Source organism: Anomaloglossus baeobatrachus, chromosome 1, assembly GCF_048569485.1.
Source record: "Anomaloglossus baeobatrachus isolate aAnoBae1 chromosome 1, aAnoBae1.hap1, whole genome shotgun sequence".
Classification (NCBI taxonomy): Eukaryota; Metazoa; Chordata; class Amphibia; order Anura; family Aromobatidae; genus Anomaloglossus; species Anomaloglossus baeobatrachus.
Genome location: NC_134353.1, coordinates 850,125,911 through 850,147,894, shown reverse-complemented (window position 1 = coordinate 850,147,894; position 21,984 = coordinate 850,125,911).

The following is a 21,984-nucleotide window of genomic DNA, read 5'->3' as shown; positions in this document are numbered from 1 at the left end:
GAGACGCCCACCGGCTGCTGTGATTGGGTGCAGTGTGACACCTGTCACTCAGCGTGGGGGCGTGTCTCACTGTAACCAATCATAGGCGCCTGTGGGCGGGGAAAGCAGGGAATACGAGATTGTTTAATGGGCGGCCGGCTTTTTCAAAACAGTAAAAACCGCCGGAGCAGTGTGAATGCAGTGCCGCGCCGGGGATCGGGGATCGGTGAGTATATGAGAGAGGGCTGCTCAATTCAGTTACTCGGGGGATTAGCGGTCACCGGTGAGTCCTTCACTGGTGACCGCTAATCAGGACGCGACACAGACAGAGCCGCAGCATGACAATGAAGTCGGGTGAAGTTCACCTGAGTTCATTCCGATTGTGCGGCTCTTTCTGTGTCTGCTGTCATCTGCCATTCAGCTCTGCTACATGGCTGTCTGTGTCTGCTGTCAGCGGCCATGTAGCAGAGCTAAATGGCAGATGACATAGTAAAAACGCATCCCTACACATTACACACGCTTGGCAAGTCAATAAATAAAAAAAAAAAGGGTGCCCAATGCATACGTCACAGAACACATGATCTAAAGGATCGCACACAAAATTGATCAATTTAACATAGACTACTAACGCTCGTGTGTCAGCAAATGAACGACCTACGTGCAATCTCATTAGATCGCATATGCGACCTGGGCGTGTCACATCGCATACGAGATCGCACACCTAATTGTAAGGTGTAAAGCTGGCTTAAGGGGTACTTTGCACGCTGCGACATCGCAGGCCGATGCTGCGATGCCGAGCGCGATAGTACCCGCCCCCGTCACAGCAGCGATTTCCTTGTGATAGCTGCCGTAGCGAACATTATCGCTACGGCAGCTTCACATGGACTCACCTGTCCTGCGACCGTCGCTCTGGCCGGCGACCCGCCTCCTTGTTAAGGGGGCGGGTTGTGCGGCGTCATAGCGACGTCACATGCCAGGCGGCCAATCGGAGCGGAGGGGCGGAGATGAGTGGGATGTAAACATACCACCCATCTCCTTCCTTCCGCATATCCTACGGAAGCCGCAGTGACGCCGGTAGGAGATGTTCCTCGCTCATGCGGCTTCACACACAGCGATGTGTGCTGCCGCAGGAACGAGGAACAACATCGGACTGTCGCGTCAGCGTAATCATGGATTACGCCGACGCTGCACCGATGATACGATTACGACGCTTTTGCGCTCATTAATCGTATCATCTAGGCTTTACACACTACGATGTCGCATGCGATGCCGGAAGTGCGTCATTTTCAATTTGACCCCACCGACAACGCAGGCACACACACATACACAGATACGTACATATACATATTTAAAGACAAACTCACAAAATACATCTAAACAGACAAATCTATAGTCATATACACTGACATACATAGATACACATCATACATGCCTACAGACAGACACACACAGCTCTGCTGAATACAGACACACACACTGCTCTGCTGCATATATACGGACAGACATGACCATTGAGGAAGGATTCTCCAGTCGTGCTGTATGTGTGTTACCCACCAATACCATCTGTAAATAATACACGAACTGCATGTGACTTGGTTTAAAATTGGCCACAGCAGCCTTTATTACCTATTATTTACATACTAACACAAGGGGGCGCCGTCCAACGGGCGACCCCAACAAATAACAATAGGTAACACAGTAACCAATACAGTAAATATACAACCCTGAGTAGGCCCAGTCCAGGAACCACTTCTCACCCCAGTATCCCTGGCCGCAACACACCGACCCAGAGATGAGGTATTAATCACCTACGGATTAACCCCCCAACTTTGCAGAACCCCGTGCCTGCAACATCCCGGAACCTGGAGCCACCATACCAAGATGGTGTCTCTCTGTCCAGTTACCATTGCCTTCAACCGCCTCTGGACCAGACCTACCCCCCGCTGCTGTGACAAAGAAACAACCCAGACCAAATTCCCCTCGGCATTAAACACAAGGGAGGGTGGGCGGGGATCGTTCCATATCCGGAAGTCAAGAGAGAGGGGGTAAGTCAAAGTCCTTTACTTACACCCCTCAACTGTCCCACCTCTTCCTCCAGGGAACTCCTCCTACCCACCAATCCCTTTACTCTGCCTTATAAACAAACCATTCCTGTTTCCATTAACCCCATCACTCCTTCCCTTCCCTCTAGTCATGTCGCCCCTCCACCCTCTGGGTTCCATGGCTTTCTTGACCATTGAGGAAGGATTCTCCAGTCGTGCTGTATGTGTGTTACCCACCAATACCATCTGTAAATAATACACGAACTGCATGTGACTTGGTTTAAAATTGGCCACAGCAGCCTTTATTACCTATTATTTACATACTAACACAAGGGGGCGCCGTCCAACGGGCGACCCCAACAAATAACAATAGGTAACACAGTAACCAATACAGTAAATATACAACCCTGAGTAGGCCCAGTCCAGGAACCACTTCTCACCCCAGTATCCCTGGCCGCAACACACCGACCCAGAGATGAGGTATTAATCACCTACGGATTAACCCCCCAACTTTGCAGAACCCCGTGCCTGCAACATCCCGGAACCAGGAGCCACCATACCAAGATGGTGTCTCTCTGTCCAGTTACCATTGCCTTCAACCGCCTCTGGACCAGACCTACCCCCCGCCACAGGACAGGGCACGTGACTCCTTACGTGGCCTGGACCCGCCACACACCAAAAGCTTGTACCACACCTCCACGCAATCCCAGCGTCAACAAAACAGCACCAAGCACGTGAAGATGCACCCCCATCGCATCCCCAAAACCACCAGTTCAGCGCCACCAACTTTTGGCGCCGCCCCCCCAATAAGGCTCGATTGATACTGCCTATCGCACGAGCCACACGCCATTCCAACCTGGTCACACTATCAAAACTACCCCACGATTAAGCTCAGGTATGTCTTACACAATGCAACAACCAACAATTTTTTTTTTTTTTTTTTTTTTTTTTTTAAAACATTCATAAATAACTTCTCGAGATACCAAATCGCTGCCTCCAATTTACTGGACCAGTACCATCGACCCGTCCAGACCCAACTGGCAACATTCAGGCGAGCCTCAGACCGTCGAGGCCCCGAGAACCAACGAATGCCCAAATATCCAAATGAGGCACACCCTCACCACAAAAACCCAGGGGTTATAAACCCACAGATAACACCAACCTGTTACGCCAACCCATTCCACTCCCAAAAGACTCAAATGCCCCCATTGCCTTAACCCGATAACAACTGAGGCCAAACGTAACACCGAAACAAGAGGACTCCCACCTCCCAATACTTCTCACAACCCCTTTTCTGAGCCCACCGAGGGGCCTCCGTGGCAGCCCAATCCAGAAGGAATACGACCCATAGTATTCCGGGCGCCCACCCCCGCCACCTGCAATCAAGTCTGCAGCACTGCCACAAAATGGTACCTTAACAAACGCGACACAATAATGAGCCTGGGCGCCCTCACAACATAATTCCGCACCCGTGACCGCGTATAACAACACCAACCTTCACCACCCGCCTAATCTAATTCGGTGAGCGACAAAGCCGGCGCTCAACCCACTGCACCACCTCGGACACATCCTCCAACATCCAACCTCCGCTCTTGACCGTAGATGGGCTGACCAACCCCACAATCTCAAAGCCCCCCAAAAGGCTAACACAAACCGTTTTGGACAAGGGAAACAAAAACCCGCTCGTGCTCAGATGAACATAGCCGCCACAAACCACTCACCAAACGCTGCCACAAAACAACGGAGACGGACCCTTGTATCCCGCTCCCTCACACCCTTACGACCAAACCCTTCAAGGCCTGCCGCGCCCTAAGATCCTGCGAAAACATCTCTCCACATCTAATCCTTAACAAGACAGCCACAGCCGCCACCCTCTGCTCCACTGCGGACGCCGGCCTAGCAGCCTGAAAACCGTTACTCACCACTGCCAACGCCACCATCAAATACTCCACCGGGCCTTCCTCACACATTGTCCCAAACGTTATCCGCGCCACCCATACTTCTGAATATCAGCCCCAAATAACCTCAGTCACTGGGCACCGAGCCGCTCCCCAACACAGCCACACCAGACTCCACAAGCCCTCCGGACACACCGTGCCCACCTCGTCTGCTACCCGGCCTCAACTCCCGAGACCTGCAGGACTGGAAGGAAACACAGCAGCTGCTATTCCCTTGGCGAACCCCAGTACTGGTTGCGCCACGCATAACATTTTTTTTTTTTTTTTTTTAAAACACATCCAATTGAGAAACCAACTGTCGCAAGTACGCCACCCTTGGCCCCAGGATTAGCAAACCAACTATTAATCGAATTCTCCACCAACTGATAGCCAGAATGACAGCACACCTTCCTCTTGGAAAAAACTGCCAACCTCCACCACCCGACCACTACCACCGATTGGAAGCGCTACCCCACAATGCCCAACCAGAAAACAACTGGACCCGCTGCCTCCGAGTACCGCAGCTACGTTCCATCAGGTAGCACCTTACCCAGCCACAATCCGCGGCCACTAAATCGCCGTAAGAAAAAACCTCCTACACCATCAGATCATCATTGATCTCCCTCGTGACCACACACAAAGGATCCGATGGCTGCACCCTTGGCTCAGCCATCGCCAGCCGTCCAGCAGACACGCACCCCAGCGGCGTAACTCTGCACCCGTGGTTCGACCGCCCCTGCAAAGACTGCACCGCCTGAAACCGCACCGTCTTAGCTGACCTAACTGCCTCTATCGCAGCCCATAGGACCACACCATTACCCACGAATCCTACCCCTCTGACCATAACATCAAACTTTATCCCCACAAACCGTATCACTGGCGTTCGACCCTCAGTCTTCGCCTGCGCCAACAGGCCCAAAAGAGTATCCACCACCATCTGTAATAAAACAATCAACCCCAACGAATCATCAACCCGCCAACCCGATGTAAAGAGAATCAACCTATAATGAATAAGAGGTGTAAGCTGGGACACACCACGCACAAACCACTCCACCAAGAAATAACCGCCTCCAAAGGAACATAAAATGGGACAACAACCCATTAGCACCCACCGATCAACATAATAATAACTCCCCTCCCCACCGCAGCACCAGAACTGCTAGCTAGCAGGGTGGACCAGTAACAACCTAAATGCCGCCTCCAAATTCGCCTTTGCCATCAATGCTCCCCGGCTCACCGCCTTTACCAAATCCCACCCTCTGTCAAACGACACATAATAAACCGCCGACAATTCTGGAGCCAAGCAGGCATACACCGATTACTCCTCCAGATAAGATACGTTTTGAACAAGCCGAAATATATACATCTATATACGGCTCATTTCCGGCACTACCCCCCAACAGAGAAACCCAATCGTGACAAGGAGGGCCCCGAATGGCCCACCCATCCTGCCCAACACCACTTCCTGACCCCTCTTTCCACTGACAACCACCAGGTGTCCCCTAGCCCAGCGCAAACTTCCAATAAGGAGGCAAAGATCCACCAATATAAATAGAATGACGCAGAATTACTATGTTCCTTACCACAACCCAACACTTATGCTTAAGACAACCGTCCGCGCCAAATCTGCACCACCCATCCTTCTATTCCCCCCAAAAAACCCTCATCGTCCGTGTCGCCGGGGTTCCAAACCCCGAACAGCCAACTACCCCCAAAAAAGGGGGGGGGGGGCTGACTAGGAGCCGCCATCCACTGCAGCCATAAGGATGTGCCCGTATGATCCTACCGCATACTGGCACGCAACACCTTCCCTTGCTGAAATTACTCGGCGTACTGAAGCCAGACTAAACCGCCATATGACCTAACAAGCCACCCCAAATGGATCCATATAACCGAACCATGCCGAACCAATTACCCAATTCCTTCCCCCGATACCCTTGCCAAAAAACGCAAATGCCCGCAGCCACGTTGCAAATGTACGAGGGTGAGCCTCCACCGGCGCTCCCCTCCCTCTACTTATCCTTCCTGGAATCACTTGGCTTAACCTAATCCAGGTGAAACTGTTCCCGGGGGAGCAGCGAAACTATTGCTACACGTTCCCCATTCAAATCTTATCCCTCACATCCTCCAGCAAGTGAGCCCCCCCAGCGGGCCTTTGAAGCACCCATACCTCTCACACTTGGCCACTGTCAGCCAGACGCACCACCTCATCCCCCTCTTCGTTCCTCACCACTCACTCTGTCACAGCCATTGCCGCCTCTGCCCGAAAATGCTCCCCTGCCGCCTCATGCGCCCTCACTCTGCCTGCCGCACCTGCGCCTACTAACCACCGATCCCGTCCATGCCGCCGGCGGTGCATGCGCACTCTCCACAACCGTATACACCACTTCAGTAAACCCCATACCTGGTCAAAACACCAACCCACTCGGCGCTGCCGTGACTGCAGCCGCCCCCCCCCAGCCCTGCCAAATCCACGGCCGTCTCACCCGACCGCGACCCGGCATATCCTGGAATAAAAATCACGCCATCCGGACGTCTGATTCATCCGTCGCTGCTTCCTCCTCCTCCTCGCTGGAGCCGACCGCCTCTGGCTCATGTAATGCAGACGCCGCCGAAGCGCTGCCACCACCACGGCCGTCCTCCTGGTACGCCGCGTGGGCACCATCCTCCAAGCTCCATCTTCTGTCCCGCGGCGACAACCCCCGAAACCGTCCCGTCCTACGGGCTGCCACCGCGGGCCTTATCTTCTGGCCTGACCCCCCCTTGCTACCTGCAAGAACAGGGGGTACCTGTGGCCCGACCCGCTGCCAGCAGACTCCCATCCAGAGCCGCCAGCCTCCTGCCCTCCTGGGCCCAGAAGGCATCCGTCCGCCGGGCCCTCCCCCCCTTGGGGGAGACCGCCGCTGCCGGGAGCTGCACGCCTGCTCTGGGTGACCAGGCGGGGACCGCAGGGCCCCCGCCGTCACCCCCACGTACCGATGCCTCCCGGGCATCCGTCGCACCATGCTCGCCTGCCCTGGTGCCGGACCCCTTGCTGGCTGCAGCCCCCCCCCCCCCTCCACCCGCGGGGGGGGGGGGGGTAACGCTGGCCTCCGTCCTCGCCGGGCGCTCTCCTGGCCAGGAGCCGCCGCATCCAGCCCTCCTGGGCCCCATGAAAGCCTCTGTCCGCTGGGCCCTCCACCTCCTGGGGGAGACCGCCGCGGCCGGGAGCTGCAACCTGATCTGGGTGACCAAGCAGGAACTGCAGGGCCCCTGCCGTCACCCCCACTCACCGGCGCTTCCTGGGCACCCGTCGCCCCAGGCCCGCCTGCCCTGGTGCCGGACCCACCACTGGCTGCAGCTCTGCGCCCCCCCCCCCGCCTTCCGCGAGGGGTAAAGCTGGCCTCTGTCACCGCCGGGCGCTCTCCCCGTCCGGGAGCCGCCGCATCCAGCAATCCAGGCCGCGGCTCGGACCGGAAGTAGGCCGCAGCCAAGCCACGCCCCCCTCCCGGCTGCCGCGGCCCGGACGGAGATTCCTCCCGCGGCCGGAGCAGCAGCTGAGTACTGCCCTGCCCACGTCCTACCGCGGAGGGTCCCCGAAGGGGCTCTCGCATCTCCTCCTCGCTCCCCCCGCACACGGCAAGTACCTGAGATATGAGGGAGGGGGGACGCCGCCCGCAGCTGACAGGGGAGCGAGGGGAAAGTGCCAACGGGTTAACCCCCAGCAGCCAAGACGTGGGACCGCGCTGCCAGGGGCCCGTGCACTGCCATGATGAATCCGCTGCTCCCGGGTAGCAGCCATCCTGTCGCACGTCCGGATCGTTCCATATCCGGAAGTCTGGTGATGTGAGGGGCTGGGGAACCTCCATCATGACGTCCTTGTACAGATCTTTGTGTCCTTCTAAATACTCCCACTCCTCCATGGAGAAATAGAAGGTGACGTCCTGACACCTTATAGGAACCTCTCCAGTCAGATCGTTCCATATCCGGAAGTCAAGAGAGAGGGGGTAAGTCAAAGTCCTTTACTTACACCCCTCAACTGTCCCACCTCTTCCTCCAGGGAACTCCTCCTACCCACCAATCCCTTTACTCTGCCTTATAAACAAACCATTCCTGTTTCCATTAACCCCATCACTCCTTCCCTTCCCTCTAGTCATGTCGCCCCTCCATCCTCTGGGTTCCATGGCTTTCTCACACACTGCTGCTGCATACATACATACAGACACACACATACTGCTCTGCTGCATACATACATACAGACACAGCTCTGCTGCATACATAGACACACACACAGCTCTGCTGCATACATACAGACACACACACAGCTCTGCTGCATACATACAGACACACTTCTCTGCTGCATACATACAGACACGCACTACTCTGGCGGCTTTTCCTCTTTTGAAAAAGCCAACCGCCCATTATTCAATCTCGTATTCACTGCTTCCCCTGCCCACCGGTGCCTATGATTGGTTGCAGTCAAACCCGCCCCCACGCTGAGTTATAGCTGGCTCACTGCAACCAATCCCAGCCACCGGTGGGTGGGTCTATATCGTGCAGTACAATAAATAAATAAATTTAGAAAAAAACGGCGTGCGGTCCCCCCAATTTTTATACCAGCCAAGGTAAAGCCACACGGCTGAAGGCTGGTATTCTCAGGATGGGGAGCCCCACGTTATGGGGAGCCCCCCAGCCTAAAAATATCAGCCAGCAACCGCCCGGAATTGCCACATCCATTAGATGCGACAGTCCCGGGACTCAACACGGCTCATCCCGAATTGCCCTGGTGCGGTGGCAATCAAGGTAATAAGGAGTTAATGGCAGCAGCCCATAGCTGCCACTAAGTCCTAGGTTAACCATGGCAGGCGTCTCCCCGAGATACCTTCCATGATTAACCCGTAAGTGAAAGTAAATAAACACATACACCCGAAAAAATCCTTTATTTGGAATAAAAGACAAAAAAAAACCACCTTCTTTCACCACTTTATTAAAATTCCCAAATACCCCTCCAGGTCCGGCGTAATCCACACGAGGTCCCGCATCCAGCTATGGTATATGAAGCTGACAGGAGCGGCAGTAGAACACTGCCGCTCCTGTGAGCTCCGCGCAGCAACTGAAGTGAATCGCGCTGTCAGCGGGGACGTCACTGAGGTAATGCCGGTGTGTGTGTGTGTGTGTGCGGTGATGATGGGTGCGGTAGTGCCGGTGTGTGTGCGGTAATGATGAGGGCTGTAGTGTCGGGATATGTGTGCGATGATGTCGGGATGCGTGTGGTGAAGATGTGGGCAGTAATGTCGGGATGTGTGCGGTAATGTCAGGATGTGTGCGGTGATGTGGGGGTGTGTGCGGTGATGTCGGGGTGTGTGCAGTGATGTCGGGGTGTGTGCGGTGATGTCGGGGTGTGTGCCGTAATTTCGGGATGTGTGCGGTAATGTCGGGATGTGTGCGGTTATGTCGGGGTGTGTACGGTAATGTCGGGTGTGTGCGGTGATGTCGGGATGTGTACGGTAATGTCGGGGGGTCTGCGAGGATGTCGGGATGTGTGCGGTAATGTCGGGATGTGTTTGGTGATTTTGGGTGTGTGCGGTGATGTCGGGAGGTGTGCGGTGATGTCGGGAGGTGTGCGGTGATGTCGGGATGTGTGCGGTAATGTCGGGATGTGTGCGGTAATGTCGGGATGTGTGCGGTAATGTCGGGATGTGTGCGGTGATGTCGGGATGTGTGTGGTGATGATGAGGGCTCTCTCTCTCGGCTAAAGAAAACTTATTTCACTGGAATCCGTGGCCTTTATTATCACACTTTTTGCAACGCAAGTGTGAAACTAGCTAAGGGACGGAAGCCACAGTTTCCTGCCGAGGACTGCGGTCCCCGGAACTCGGCCCGGGGGCAGCAGAACTGAAGGAGAGTGGGCCCGGCCCGGGGGCAGCTGAAGTGACGAGGCCGAGTGGCCCCCCCCAGCTCTCCAGGGCCCCGGCATTTGCCCGGGTATGCCGGGTGCTGACGCCAGCTCTGACCGTACTTTGCGTTTAGGTCCGTTTTGAACTACAGCGTTTTCATGCCAATAGGCATGCGTTTTGCTTTTCCATAATAGTCTATGGAAAATGTATATTTCCTGACCGCACTTTGCGTTTTAAAACGCTGCATTTAATTTGCATAATTTGTGTCAAAAACCATGCGTTCAAAGAAGCAGCATGTCAATTGTTTTTGCCATTTCTGCAGCGTTTTGATAACATTGAAGTCAATGAGAAGTAGCAAAAAGCAACAAGCAACCAAATTCCAGCGTTTTACTTGCTTTTTAGTTGCAGAAACACTGCGTTTTTTAGTTCAAAAACGCATGCTTTTCAGACATTAAAATAATGGAATAATATGTCACAGAGTCCGACAATTAAATTAAATTAAAGAAAAATATGATTTTATTGCTATTTTAGCAATAAATATTATAAAACCGCTATATTTTCATGAAATATAACTATTTTCTTAATTAATTCAAAAATTATATGTTTTGATTTTTTTTCTCTTTTTTCATTCTGTTTGACTAATTCATCTTTATTTAGCAGTGTCTTAATGTTCAAAACGCATCTATCAACACGCAGGTGAAAAAGCATATAAAAAGCTCTGAAAACGCATCTAAAACGCGGTAAATATGCATGCATTTTTAGCGCTAAATTTCTGGAAAAGGCAACTTTGGCTAATTCAATTAAGGCAAAAACGTGTGTTTATAACTGCAAGTAGGACGACGCAAAGTGCGGTCATAGCCTAAGGGGTACTTTGCACGCTGCGACATCGCAGGCCGATGCTGCGCTGCCGAGCGCGATAGTCCCCGCCCCCGTCGCAGCAGCGATTTCCTTGTGATAGCTGCCGTAGCGAACATTATCGCTACGGCAGCTTCACATGGACTCACCTGTCCTGCGACTGTCGCTCTGGCCGGCGACCCGCCTCCTTGTTAAGGGGGCGGGTCGTGCGGCGTCATAGCGACGTCACACGCCAGGCGGCCAATCGGAGCGGAGGGGCGGAGATGAGTGGGATGTAAACATCCCACCCATCTCCTTCCTTCCGCATATCCTACGGAAGCCGCAGTGACGCCGGTAGGAGATGTTCCTCGCTCCTGCGGCTTCACACACAGCGATGTGTGCTGCCGCAGGAAAGAGGAACAACATCGGACTGTCGCGTCAGCGTAATCATGGATTACGCCGACGCTGCACCGATGATATAATTACGACGCTTTTGCGCTCGTTAATCGTATCATCTAGGCTTTACACACTACGATGTCGCATGCGATGCCGGAAGTGCGTCATTTTCAATTTGACCCCACCGACATCGCACCTGCGATGTCGTAGTGTGCAAAGCCCGCCTTAAGCCCACTTTACACGTTGCAATTAGTTGTACAATCGCATTTGCGATGTGACACGCCCAGGTTGCATACGGGATCTATGAGATTTCACGTTGGTCGTTCATTTGCTGTCACACGAGCGTTAGTAGTCTATGTTAAATTGGTCAATTTTGTGTGCGATCCTTTAGATCATGTGTTCTGTGACGTATGCATTGGGCACCTTTTTTTTTTTTTTATTTATTGACTTGCCAAGCGTGTGTAATGTGTAGGGATGCGTTTTTACTATGTCATCTGCCATTCAGCTCTGCTACATGGCAGATGACAGCAGACACAGACAGAGCCGCACTGTCAGAATGAACTCGGGTGAACTTCACCCGACTTCATTGTCATGCTGCGGCTCTGTCTGTGTCGCGTCCTGATTAGCGGTCACCTGTGAAGGACTCACCGGTGACCGCTAATCTCCTAAGTTACTGGAGTTAGCAGCCCTCTCTCATACTCACCAATCCCCGATCCCCGGCGCTGCACGGCTTTCTCACTGCTCCGGCGGCTTTTACTGTTTTGAAAAAGCCGGCTGCCCATTAAACAATTTCGTATTCCCTGCTTTCCCCGCCCACCAGCGCCTATGATTGGTTACAGTGAGACACGCCCCCACTCTGAGTGACAGGTGTCACACTGCACCCAATCACAGCAGCCGGTGGGCGTGTCTATACTGTGTAGTGAAATAAATAATTAAATAATTAAAAAAAAACGGCGTGCGGTTCCCCCCATTTTTAAAACCAGCCAGATAAAGCCATACGGCTGAAGGCTGGTATTCTCAGGATTGGGAGCTCCACGTTATGGGGAGCCCCCCACCCTAACAATATCAGCCAACAGCCGCCCAGAATTGCCGCATACATTATATGCGACAGTTCTGGGGCTGTACCCGGCTCTTCCCGATTTGCCCTGGTGCGTTGGCAAATCGGGGTAATAAGGAGTTATTGGCAGCCCATAGCTGCCAATAAGTCCTAGATTAATCATGTCAGGCGTCTATGAGACACCCTCCATGATTAATCTGTAAGTTACAGTAAATAAACACACACACCAGAAAAAATCCTTTATTAGAAATAAAAAACACACACACATTCCCTGGTTCACCACTTTAATCAGCCCCAAAAAGCCCTCCTTGTCCGGCGTAATCCAGGATGATCCAGCGTCGCATCCAGCGCTGCTGCATGGAGGTGACCGGAGCCGCAGCAGACACAGCCGCTCTGGTCACCTCCACACAGCAAATGAACACAGCCGCGCGATCAGCTGCTGTCACTGAGGTTACCCGCGGCCACCGCTGCATCCACCGGTGGCCGCGGGTAACCTCAGTGACAGCAGCTGATCGCGCGGCTGTCTTCATTTGCTGTGTGGAGGTGACCGGAGCGGCTGTGTCTGCTGCGGCTCCGGTCACCTCCATGCAGCTGCGGTGGAAGCGACGCTGCATCATCCTGGATTACGCCGGACAAGGAGGGCTTTTTGGGGCTGATTAAAGTGGTGAACCAGGGTATATGTGTGTGTTTTTATTTCTAATAAAGGATTTTTTCTGGTGTGTGTGTTTATTTACTGTAACTTACAGATTAATCATGGAGGGTGTCTCATAGACGCCTGACATGATTAATCTAGGACTTATTGGCAGCTATGGGCTGCCAATAACTCCTTATTACCCCGATTTGCCAACGCACCAGGGCAAATCGGGAAGAGCCGGGTACAGTCCCAGAACTGTCGCATATAATGTATGCGGCAATTCTGGGCGGCTGTTGGCTGATATTGTTAGGGTGGGGGGCTCCCCATAACGTGGCGCTCCCCATCCTGAGAATACCAGCCTTCAGCCGTATGGCTTTATCTGGCTGGTTTTAAAAATGGGGGGAACCGCACGCCGTTTTTTTTAATTATTTAATTATTTATTTCACTACACAGTATAGACACGCCCACCGGCTGCTGTGATTGGGTGCAGTGTGACACCTGTCACTCAGAGTGGGGGCGTGTCTCACTGTAACCAATCATAGGCGCTGGTGGGCGGGGAAAGCAGGGAATACGAAATTGTTTAATGGGTGGCCGGCTTTTTCAAAACAGTAAAAGCCGCCGGAGCAGTGTGAATGCTGTGCAGCACCGGGGATCGGGGATTGGTGAGTATATGAGAGAGGGGGATAGACTGACATGGACAGAGAGTGAGGGACAGAGATAGTGACGGACTGACAGAGATTAGTGCATGACAGACATTGTGAGGCGCTTCAGAACGCAGCTTTTCAGCTGCGCTCTGAAGCAGACCTTTTTTAAGCTGCGGTGCAGAGCGCACACCTGCGCACATAGCATCAGACAACAAAATCGTATGAGGGATGTCACACGTTACAATTGACTAGGTTCGTGCAACAAAACGCTCAATTCTAGAGAATGATACGATGTGTTTGCGATCAACGGTTTTGCGTTCAATCCTGATCGCATGTAGCTGTCACACGCAGATACCTCACAAACGATGCCGGATGTGCGTCACTTACAACTTGACCCCAACGACGGATTGTGAGATATATTGAAGCGTGTGTAGCGGGCTTTAGTCTATGGAGTGTGACAATGAGTTCTCATAGGTTTATATTGTAAGGGCACACTCACATTAGCAATTAAATTGGACTCTGACCAATGTTAGTCAATGAGGCAGAGCAGATCTGTGATTTGTTTTCATGGTGATTCAGCATGTGCGAAGAACCGCAGCATGCTGTGATTACCAGTGTGTCTCGGATCACGTGCACACATACAAGTCAATAAATGCAAGTGAAACATCAGGCTGCACATAGATGTTATCAGTAATAAGAAGTGAGTGGCAGCCGCAGCGTCAATTCCTGCATATTACGTCATTTTACCCGAAAGCAGGGTGAGAGAAGCCGGCAGTGATTGGACGCAGGGCTCGCGTTTCGCCAGAATGTCATGTGAGCTTCGAACCGCAATTACTGAAAGTGCTGGAATGATGCCAGAATGGGAGGTGAGTACAGGGTCTTTTATTTTAACTGGGAAAAAAAGTTGAATCAGAAGGTGTTGTCCTAGTAGTGGACAACCCCTTTAAGTAGATCTACCGCTTCAACGACCTGATCATTATATATACTTGGCTTTAAGAAATGGAAGTCCAGCTAGGTCAACCCCTTTAACTAGCACAATACAGCTTAAAAAAGTCTGGAAGACATCAGTAGACATATATTCAAAATAATTAAGTCTAACTTCTGTGTCTTGCTGGGTAATGCAACAGAATTCGAGAAAGCATTAGAGATAGAGAGAAGCAGCGAGTCTCTCAATGTTAAGGTCTGCTGCCTCCAGCTAATTGACTATTATTTAAGAATTAAATGTCACTGGAAAGTTGCCAGCCTTAATAAAGATCTAATGTTATACTGGGAACCGTTTCAGAGAATAGGTTCATGAAGGCCCTGAACAAAGGACACACAGATTCAGATCCCAAACTCCAATTCTGCTCAATTGTGCTCAAAAGTTCCTTCTTTTCACTGCCATCAAATATCACATTTTATAGCAGCTTCCCATCATTTCTCAAATTACTGTGCCCATAGTAATAATAGTACTATGTCCATACAATCTGACCCTCACAAGAAAATATAGCTATTAATGTTTCTCTTTTACTATGGTATTACTCTGTTATTATTGGTATGAGGTTAAATGTACACGAGCATATTACATCTCTGTATATTGTATAAGGAGGGATGTAATACAGGGTGCCCATAAACCCTGTCCATACCTGTAGCTTTGCATGCCTCCATTTTCCATAATGACAGGTATTTTCTGCTTGATTTTACATAAATCATATGTGAAGCCCCACAGGTGTTGTGTCGGTGCATTACCTTCAGGGACTCCACGTAGCTGGATCTTGTCACAGGTAGGAGATCTTCTTCTTGTCGTGACGCCACTCTCAGTATTGCGGTCAGTGGGGACCGCCACTGCAGGTTGAGGGACGCCTGGGGCTGATGGTAAGTGCAGTTAGTTGGAATAGCCTCCTGAGAGTGAGGCAAGCCCCAGGGCCCTGTGTAGATGCGTAGAACCACAAGGCGCAGAATAACTCCACACAGGCAGAATGTCTTTCAGGGTTTTTACTCACTTCAGGTGGCAGGGTGAGTAACCCGGGCGTAGCTGGGATGAACCAGGCGGGAACCAGGTATCCTTCAGGCTGACTTTATGAGGGTGACTACCAACTCGCCTTCCTTAGCCCTTGGTGGTTTGGGGTGACCCCGACTTTGAGTCCCTATGGGGGTCACCCAGGGAAGATGCTGCAGCCTCTCTCCCCTTCGTTCGCCGTGTGCTTGTCGCCTGGGCCAGATCACTCCAGCTTCTTGCCTCCTGTGAGCTATGGGCCCTAACTGTGGCTACGTGGCTGCGGCTTTTGTGGTGTTGTGGCGTGGGCTTTGAGAGCCCCACACCGGCAGGTTTAGCAAAAGAAAGCTGGATCTATCTCCGCTTCGGGATCTGCCGCCCGTTTGGGCCTGGTACTCTCTAGCAGTCTCCTTACTTCCCACTCCGTTGCTCTCTCTCTAGCTGAAGATGGATTTCGGGTAGCACTCCTAGTTGACCGTTCTCCCCCGTCAGTAGCCACTGCGCGGGCGCTGTTAGACAGCAACAGCCCCACAGGTCTGCTCCTCACTGAGCCCTATGGAGTTCTGCTCTAACTGACTCACTGCCCCTCCTCTCCTGTTCTTGCCTACGCCACCTAGCAACCAGATTCTCTTACCACACCCCTTGAGAGGAGATGGAGGCTTTTGGCCCCCTCCACTATTCCAGTGAAGGTCAAGGCTTTTCCCCCTCCTGGGATCCCCAGGGGTCCTCTCATGGGTACATGTGTGAGACCTGATCACTATGCGCCTGTGTACCACACCCCTGTCAGCCTTCTGGATTACCTGTATTGTACTGTCCCCAGCATGGGTGCAGTACTCAGTGGTGCCTGACCAGGTCAGGGGCGCCACATTCCCCCTTAGTTATCACCAGCACGTCCTCGGGCTGCAAGACAACATTTTAAAATGCATAAAACATTAAAACATGTAAAACATTTTTAAAAGCACCAGGTACCATACATCACCACCCTCCACCCACAAGTCCGTTAACCCACCCAAAACCCTTTCACGTTGGCCGCGGCTTCAGCCACTTCTGGCAGGATGTAGAGGCGGCTTACATGGGCTGGTGGTTTCAGGGTATACCTGGCCTGGTGGATCCGCGCCTTCAGCCTCTTCTGGCAGGATGCAGAGGCGGCCTCCACAGTTGGTGCTGACCAGGTACCCTCTTTGTGGTGGAGAGCCAGGCCCCATAAACAGGCATGCTCTCTGGTCGCAGGTGAGCCAAGGCCCTATATACGGACGGGCTCCTCCTGGTTGCAGACGAGCCAAGCCCCTAAACAGGCTGACTCTGGTGGCGGTGGTGCCCTTTTGGTGTAACTATTTACACTGCGAGAGTTTGTGGCTATAGCCAGTTCATAGCCTTAAGGTTTATGGTTTTTCTCACAATAGTTTTTGTGGGCACATGCTTAAACGTAAACGTTGCAAAACAAACTTTTCAAAACTTCAACTGGTAACCTCTTTCTTTACTTTACTTTACTCCTCCATTTCACCAGGGCTTTGGCCTGTTGGGCTGCGGCACCTGCTGCTTTCTTGCTCTTTGTCGTCGTCTGAGGTAGTTTCATCTGTAGGTTCCTTGTCTTTTCTTTCTTGATCTTCATCTGTGTCTTTATCTCTGCCTTTTCTTTCCTCTTTGGGACATGGTGCTACATCAAGCGCATACAATCCTCTTTCGCCTTCATGCATAGTGAACTGTACTGTATTTCCCATCTTTAAGTTTCTGCCAGGGTGTCCTCTAGGCAGATGAGCGTTCACATCTCTTCTGTTGACAAATATCCCTTCTTTGATACCAGGGGCTACAATGAATCCATATCCACTTCTCAAATTGAAATCCTCCACTACTCCTCTGCAAAGTGGTCCTCTGACCTGGGCTTTGGCTCTTCTCAGGAACCTTTTCTCCTGTAGGTCTCTGGCTGTGACTTCTCTCTGCTCTGGAGACTGTGGTGCAGGGGACAGCGTTGTTCTGTTGCGACGCCTGGTCTTGCGGGCTGGGTTCTGCTGGGCTGTTACCTCAATGCCTGCAGGGCCCCAGGTGAGGTTTCTGGGCTGATCTTCGTCAGCAGACGGTGTCAAGTCCTCCTCATCCCAACGGGAATAGGGTAACATCTCCGGCTCTGAGTATTGCTCCACTGCTGGTGGCTCCGGAGTCAGCTTCTCAGCTTCCTGGCCTCCTCTCCCCCTTAGTTCTTCTTGGCACTCCTTTGGTGGCAGTGCTGGGGATGGGCTTTCTTCAGCTGGTCTGGGCGGTGGACTCTCTGGCGCGGCTGCAGGGGTTGCCTGAATCTCCTTGGGGGTATGCGGAGGGAGCAGATACCGATCCACCATCTCTTGTGGGAACTGGGCCTCTAGGTCAGCCTTCAGCTTCCAGTATTCGGGGTCCTCTCCTATCAGGGTCTTCCTAGCAGGGACCTCTTTGGACTGGGGAGCGGTGTCTGCTCTGGCCTTGCAGGCCGGGGTAAATGATGAGGTAATCTCTTCTTGGCGGGCCGCGCCTGGCATGGCGGCGGCCTGGTCTTGGCGGGCCGCGCCCTGTATGGCGGCGGCCTGGATCGGCGTCGCAGCTGTGATGGGATCTGTGCAGGCTGGGCTGGGCGTCGCTGCAGGGACCGGGTCTTGGTGGGCCGAGCAGGGCATCGCTGCGGCGGCCGGGGCTTGGCGGGCCGCGCCTGGCGTGGCTGCGGCCTGGTTCAGCACCTCACTTGCGGCGCGGACGAGCGTTGCTGCGGCGGTGGGGTCTCGGCGGGCCGGGCCTAGCAGGGCGGCGGCCTGGGTCAGCGTTACGCCTGCGGCGCGGATGAGGGTCGCGGTGGCAGCCGGTTCTTTGCGGGCCGGACTGGGCGTTGCTGCAGGGACCGGGTCTTGGTGGGCCGAGCAGGGCATCGCTGCGGCCGCACCTGGCGTGGCTGCGGCCTGCTTCAGCGTCGCCGCACCGGACGCCTCTTCGGGGACCGCGGGCGTGGCAGCAGGGGTCGGGGCACTTGCGCTGGCCGGGGCATCACTCGACTCACCCACCGGTGGCAGCATCGGGGTCTGCGTCATCGCCGTCCTGTCTGGCACTCGGCGCGCGGCTCTCCTTTCATAGGCCCGAACCGCCGCGGTCATCTCCAGCATTTTCATTCGTTCTTCCCGGATCTGCTCCACAACCCGGGTCTCCAGTCGGTCGCAGAACTGGGCCAGCTCCCGATACCACCAGGCAGCGGAGCCCGGTTCTGGATTTCTGCGGTCAGACGCCATTTCTTCTGCGCCCTCTTCTGCACGACTCTCCAGCTGTGGACTCGCCGTTGCCTCTGATAGCAAGCTGTTCAGTTTCTGCTCTGCCTCTTTCAGTAGCTCCTCTCCCAGCAGCAGGCTTGTGGCTTCCTTTCTGTCCCGACGTCTCTGGACGCTTCCACTCTCATAGCTGGCAAGGTCAGAACTCTGCAGGGGATCTCTGGGTAGCCACACCTCTTCGTGGGCGGTAACTTCTTCCAGCGCGGGCTGCTGTTGTTTTTCAGCGCGCTTTTCATGGTGGCAATATGGCGGCGCTTCCAATTTTTCAAGCGGACCGCCCAGGCACATGGTCACCTGTCTGAACAGGTCTAGTCCTTATCCTGTTCGTGACGCCAGATGTGAAGCCCCACAGGTGTTGTGTCGGTGCATTACCTTCAGGGACTCCACGTAGCTGGATCTTGTCACAGGTAGGAGATCTTCTTCTTGTCGTGACGCCACTCTCAGTATTGCGGTCAGTGGGGACCGCCACTGCAGGTTGAGGGACGCCTGGGGCTGATGGTAAGTGCAGTTAGTTGGAATAGCCTCCTGAGAGTGAGGCAAGCCCCAGGGCCCTGTGTAGATGCGTAGAACCACAAGGCGCAGAATAACTCCACACAGGCAGAATGTCTTTCAGGGTTTTTACTCACTTCAGGTGGCAGGGTGAGTAACCCGGGCGTAGCTGGGATGAACCAGGCGGGAACCAGGTATCCTTCAGGCTGACTTTATGAGGGTGACTACCAACTCGCCTTCCTTAGCCCTTGGTGGTTTGGGGTGACCCCGACTTTGAGTCCCTATGGGGGTCACCCAGGGAAGATGCTGCAGCCTCTCTCCCCTTCGTTCGCCGTGTGCTTGTCGCCTGGGCCAGATCACTCCAGCTTCTTGCCTCCTGTGAGCTATGGGCCCTAACTGTGGCTACGTGGCTGCGGCTTTTGTGGTGTTGTGGCGTGGGCTTTGAGAGCCCCACACCGGCAGGTTTAGCAAAAGAAAGCTGGATCTATCTCCGCTTCGGGATCTGCCGCCCGTTTGGGCCTGGTACTCTCTAGCAGTCTCCTTACTTCCCACTCCGTTGCTCTCTCTCTAGCTGAAGATGGATTTCGGGTAGCACTCCTAGTTGACCGTTCTCCCCCGTCAGTAGCCACTGCGCGGGCGCTGTTAGACAGCAACAGCCCCACAGGTCTGCTCCTCACTGAGCCCTATGGAGTTCTGCTCTAACTGACTCACTGCCCCTCCTCTCCTGTTCTTGCCTACGCCACCTAGCAACCAGATTCTCTTACCACACCCCTTGAGAGGAGATGGAGGCTTTTGGCCCCCTCCACTATTCCAGTGAAGGTCAAGGCTTTTCCCCCTCCTGGGATCCCCAGGGGTCCTCTCATGGGTACATGTGTGAGACCTGATCACTATGCGCCTGTGTACCACACCCCTGTCAGCCTTCTGGATTACCTGTATTGTACTGTCCCCAGCATGGGTGCAGTACTCAGTGGTGCCTGACCAGGTCAGGGGCGCCACACATATCTCTGTAATACAGCAGTGAATGGAGCACTATATATGGCAATAAACGGCGGGCTGTCACCTTTACAAAAAAGAATCGCAGTCTTATTGGGAGTTACTGTACACATATTACTTGTATGCCATATACCCATGTACCTATTATCTGCCATACTTCTTCAATACTAATTAATACTAATCTTGAAATTTGAATTTGACGGCTTTGCCGGACTTTTCTAACGATTTCATTTTGCGAATCAGATGACTAGGCCACTTCAAGCATAACGAGATCGCTAATGACATCGTTGCTACGTCACAGTTCCTGTGACGAAACAACGACTTCACCAACGTTATGCTTGACACGTACCAACGATCCGCCCCCTGCTGTGAGATCGTTGGTCGTTGCTGAATATCCTGGGCCATTTTTGGCTCGTTGGCGTCCTGCTGGGCAGGATGGATCTGTATGTTTGACACCTACCAATGATCTCGTTAACGACCTAGATGAGAACTTAAAATTGTGACACGTAGGCGTGTAGTTGCATCACCTTTTCCGCGCCTCCTCTGCACCGATTGGTTGACGCTGAGAACAGTACTGCGTTCTGATTGGGTATCGCATCATGCTTTGTTCCTTTTTGATATGCTAAAATTGCAATATGCTTTGATAATAAATCTGCAGATGCAGCTTCGATCCGAAAAGCAAGCAAGCAACCGGGAACAAAGTACGAATGAATCCGGGTGGAGTCGCAGGTTCTATCCTCAAAGCAAGGATCATAGAGGGACAAAGTATGAAGCGATACAAAGTTGCCTTCTAGGCCGGCCGCCTAATTAGAACGCAGTATTGGCCACCAATAGGAGCGGAGGGGTGTGGAAAAGGCGACGCATATGCACGCCTATGTGGCTCACAGCGTCAAACACTACGCCCCTATTCGAGGTCAGAATCGTTACATAGCTGCTGTGTGACAGGGTCCCAACGACCAACGAGATCGTTATACAGGTCACTACATCATTACTAAAGTAATTGGGAAAATGACTGTGTGACATCTCACCAACGATGTCACCAACGATTTAACAACGATCCAGAAACTGTGACGTAGTAACGATCTTGTTAACGATATTGTTATGTGACTGGACCTTAAGAAGCTTCTAATTACCTGAAGTCTATTGAAGACATTTTGTGCTTTGTTATGCAAACTCAGCTTTATTAATGTTCAAGGGAACCTCAACTTTTCAGTCTAGGGGGAAAAAGCTGGTAAGTGGTGGTAACCAGTAGCCTATTTAAATCACACTCAGCAGTTTCAGACTTTGTAGTCTACTCATATTGTATAAAAGGTCAAAAATTATCCCTTTTTGGGGGCAGATGCATACCTTGCTGTTGTTTACACATGCGGTGTGCAAACAGAAGAAGCCCTGGCATTTTCACAAAGTTCGATGTGAAAATTATCCCCATTTGAGAACTATCAAAGGTATCAAGACTTTGCAAAGACGCAATAGCTTTTTCACATGCCATCTACAATTTTGTCCCTTTTATTAGGGAGCTAAAATAGGTGTACTGTTTTGAATAAAAAGTTATTGTTTCTCAGGTAGAATTTTAAAAAAATATAACCACCATTTTTGGGAATGCAGAAATAGTTTGCCAAACACAAAATTATTATGCAATTAAATTTGCTGTCCAAAAATGAGTACTGTTTTCAAAGTGCAGCATTCAAGGCTTGTTGTCACCAAGCCTTTCCAAAAATAAGTCTTATTTTGGAAGCAGTTTCTTGTTTGTGTATCCTAAAGAGAGTACATTTCCTAGCATCACCAGTAGTTTAGCATTATGTAAGTGGGCAGTCAGGAGATGTGTGGACTGTGTGGCTATACAGTGG